The sequence below is a fragment of the Poecilia reticulata genome, linkage group LG3, assembly GCF_000633615.1.
Source record: "Poecilia reticulata strain Guanapo linkage group LG3, Guppy_female_1.0+MT, whole genome shotgun sequence".
Classification (NCBI taxonomy): Eukaryota; Metazoa; Chordata; class Actinopteri; order Cyprinodontiformes; family Poeciliidae; genus Poecilia; species Poecilia reticulata.
Genome location: NC_024333.1, coordinates 12,784,404 through 12,788,962, shown reverse-complemented (window position 1 = coordinate 12,788,962; position 4,559 = coordinate 12,784,404). Strand labels below are relative to the sequence as shown.

Sequence of the window (4,559 nt, the reverse complement as noted above, 5' to 3'; positions counted from 1 at the left end):
GGGGGGGCATGGACCTGGTACTTGATTTGATTTGATTTTTTCATTTATTTCAAACAGGTTTTCAAAAGCAAGATATGCTTAAGCATATTCTTGACATCTTTTAACAGTATCGTAGTTAGGACTTTGGGAAGATTATTCTTAAAGCTCAATGTTCCCTAATTTTTTCATTAAAAATCAGCCTGTTTGCTGAGATCATTTTTTAAATATATTTTCAACACCCAATTGTGTCTACCTTTCAAACATCTGAATTAAATTGTCCACCTTAAATGAAAGAAAATGTATTAGGATGTTCAAGAGCAACGCAGTGAAGTGAGCTTAGATTCAACATGGAGTGAGAAAGAGGAGCACACTGCAAAATTTGTGCCTTGAAGATCAAGAACAATTTGCACTTAACCACAAACAACAAAAAAACCCTTCCTGGAAAAGGTTTTCAATCAAACAAGACAAAGGCTAAGCTGACCAGTAACCATAACAAGGAGCATTGGGTACGTTCAGAGAAGTCAAGTAAAGCGTTTCAAACCTGAGCTGTAAGAATAATGATTGGAACATGTTTCATTGCCTGCAGTACTGTTATGTTGCAAAAAGTCAGACAAATATTGTAGACAAAGAAGTAATTCCTAACCTTTCTACTTGCAGCTGGAAGTGGTTTGACCCACGCTAATATTAAACTTTCGTATGCCCGTACCGCAACCCTATTAGCATTTCTCTTACTCCAAAGTTATGTAGAGTAATTTTGGGTTAACTGTGCACCTTCAGTTCAGCAGTGAAGGTGCACATGTTATGGACAGGTGTGCCATTTATAATAATCCACATAACGTCATTAAAAGTCCTGGCTTTTAAAATGTGCACTGGCAACAAGCCAACTTATCCATTTATTCATTAGCACAAATGGTTTTGGAAAGAAATTAAACAATTTGATTCATTAAGTGATATAACAGTTTTACACTTTTGTTTTAACCCATTTTATAAGGCCACTTTTCAACTCCTCCATAGCATTGCGTAAGTTTTCCCTCAGGGTAGGACGATGTGAAAGAGAAACGTGAGAAAGCAGCAGCCTTAGCAGCAGGGTATACAGTGCCACTCAACCTCATTACGCATGACAACAAACCCTTCCTGTAGCTATCGAACAGCAGACAATGGGTGAAACATTATTCACAGATCATTAACGCGGACCAGAAATTTTGTGGCAAGTGGTAAATGTCACAGACGGATATCATCAATTCAGAAGAAAAAAAAAACACGATTCTGAGCATTCTTGATTATCTAAATCTACAAAAGGCTTTGTTTGTATGTACCACACAATATATTAGCTATTACTAATAGTTTGATTTTAATGGTTTTGCTTTTCAATTCCTGCAAGAATAATTAGATTTTGTTCTGAGGCTCAGATATCTTTAAGTCATTGAACATTTAAATAAATGAACACATGTATCATTTACATATTAAAGTCAAATGAGCTGACAGTATTTTTGTTGAGAAGAGATAATAGCTAGCTGTATTTACACAAGCAGCTACTTAACTGGACTGCTTTAGTTTCAAGCAAGTTTGAGTTTGGGGCAAAATGCAATTAGAGTCATAAAGCAAGTGTGGTCAACCATTTATTCGCTGTCACATTATTTCAGAGGAAAATAAGTTTGGATGTCCCAACTATTTTAATTACATTCATTACTTTTACATTTGCACTTCTGGCTTAATTGTCTCAAAAGCTTTTTGTGGAATTACCACAAATGAGACTTCAAAATTTAGAGTGAAGACATAAATTTGCCTCACCTAACCAAAATGTCATTCAATGTTAATAAAGGTACAGCTACTTTGAGCCATAAGTGACACTGTGTTCTTATGTAGCAATTAAGAACTAAAACTGGACATCTATATATTAACATATGATTGTGGTATTTTGTTTTACTAATTTACCAAGTTGTTTAACTGTTTAATTAGCATTAAATATAATGTAAAATAGCTATTAATTGTCTCATCATTTGTACTTAGAACCCTTTTTCCAGAGTTCACTGATGCATAAGAACAAGCCTTCTTTTGCGGTGAACCTTAATTCATGCTGAATTGATTTTCCCTTTGGATTTGGTGTTTTCCGTGTCAATGTGTCCCACTGAGCTGTGAGGAGTTTGTGCACCACCGTAATGAGCCTGATGATGTGAATCAATCTTCTGGTTTCTCTCTGTGCTTTCAAGTGTTTCTCTGAATTTCTTGAAAAATAATTAATTGTTTCAGTTACCATTTACTGAAGAAAAAAGAAAAAAACACCCCAATTTGGACTGAAATGCTGAGAATGAAAAACAATACTATAGAAGCTGTATTGCTTCAATAAGTAAATATTTAATATCCAAGGAAAATCTCAGAAGCGCACACAGCTCATTTTGTTGCATCGATCACATGCATATGTAACGATTCTGTGCAACAATAACTCTGCTTAATAAGGATAATCCTTTAAATCAGGCTCACATTGTCAGTATTGAGCTCATGTCATTTAAATTCTTTATCACACTGATCTATCATCTGCATGTTCTGCAGATAAATATCAAAGACACAAATGAGAGAGAGATTATGAATTATAGCAGACAAAGAAATTCAATTAAATTATACATGGTCTTTAGGCTTTGAATCTGATCATGAAATAGCAAAATAGCACTATCACTGCAGGTAATCTGCTTTGACTGACTTTTAAGCTTGTGATGCATTTTATATGTCCTGCATAAAACATATCCTTCACTTTATAAAAGTTGTTCAAACCTGTTTGGAAACCACCACAGAATATTTCTTTTACACGTCTCATCTCTCAGACTGTCATTGTTATTTAATTAATCATAGTTAACTGTTTGATCATCTATTTTCACAGGACTATTTTCAGTTAATTTTTTTTCTCTTTTTTTTGGCTAAAATGTTATTAATACAGTGGCTTTGATGCAAAATGCATAGTTTTTCTTGTGTCTGCCTCTTATTCTGGATTCTGGGTTTTTGTCTCTGAGGTGTTCTGTTTTGAAGTTACTGCACGTTCACTGAAAAATACTAACAGCAGTCATTAAAGCTGTATTTTCACCACAGTGTTTTAACCTCAAGGTAGCCAATTAAGCAACTGTGTTTCCAAAGGAAGCTTTGGTAACTTTATAAAAATCCAAAGTGGTGTCACTGACAGCAAGCAAAATTAAATATTTCAATGCATGAAATAATGTGCAAAAACAGGCAACACAGTTGACTCCTAGTATTTGAAACTTAATTAAGTTTTGCTGGTTCATAGAGTCATATTTTGTAAATTAGGCTGATTTATAAGATTAAAAGTACATTTTGAATATCACAACATTTTAGGCTGTATAAAACATTGATCAGATTAACCAGCATAATTTTTTAAGCTACGCACAGCTGCAATGAACAAGAAGCACATCTCAGAAAAATAGAGAGAGTCCTCCCCTCCATTCTGAAGGTTTGGACTTGGAAATGTGTGCCTCTAGAAATGTACAGACCCACCAGTGGATGGAAAAGTTTGCTATGTCAGAACTCATTTGGCAAATGTGTGTCCATGTGCCTTTTCGCACATTAACTCTTTCTCGGAAGGCTCTTCTGCAGACTTGAAAAAGTTATTTTGCATTTTGCCGTTTCCATCAACTATTTCTGATGTGACACAATTTTTAAATGAGCATAAAAAACCCAGATGGAAACATGGCTTTAAAAATGCATACGACGTCGCATAAAAGACGCTGTAAAAAAGAAGATGAAAACTATTCAAATCATGAACAATAAAACTGACTTTGTCCAACAGCTAAATACTGATAATAAAACAAAAAATAAATAAATAAATGTCTGTTTCGGTACAGTAGCTGCCACTAAACCCTGCAGGGACTGAGAAGAAGTCCCTCCCTGTTGTTTTGAGGGTCAGGCACCAGGGGACCGATGTTCAACAGAGGTCACAGCAGACAGCGGGTTATAAATATAGGAGGCAGCCTGATCTGGCCTGTGACAAGGAAAGGGCGGCTCAGCTGTAATGGGTGATAAATGTCAGAGCCTCCCGACAGCTTCAGATGAGTGATCGTTAAGCAGCTTTCCTGAACTTAAGCGGCTGAAGCCTAGAGTGAGGCCGACAAGCAGCAGAGGAAACATTTTCATGGGTAGAATGGTGAGTTTGGATGACCCCGGCTTCCTTTGAGTCGCCATAGGCAAAGTGAGAAAGGTAATTAATCAGGTTGTTAGCATGTCTGATGGAGAGCAGAGGAGCGAGAAGAGGGAAAATCTATAAGTGCTAAAAGAAAAGTGCAAAAGGTAACAAAATGGAGAGGAGAGCTCTGCTGCTGTGATTCATTGAAGGTTGCTGAACCGCTGAGGAGCAATAATTTTTCGAGTTACAGGCCTTGATTGCAATAATGTCCCCATAGCAACTATTATCTTTAATGACTATTATTACAGCTGTCATAAAACGAGACTGGAGCCAGTCTTATTTAAAAAAATATGTAACTGCATCTTTAGCTTTCTTCACTGATAAAGAGAAAAACTTTGTAAAATCTTGCCAATTGAAATGAAGGTAACATTTAATAACCAGCAATAATAATTAT

General features: G+C 35.8%; 1 protein-coding gene across 1 annotated transcript in view; it reads right to left on the bottom strand.

Moving 5' to 3' along the window:
* The window catches only part of gpc5a (glypican 5a), a 130,709-nt gene that overhangs the window by 35,599 nt on the left and 90,551 nt on the right, over positions 1-4,559 (bottom strand). The window lies entirely within an intron of this gene.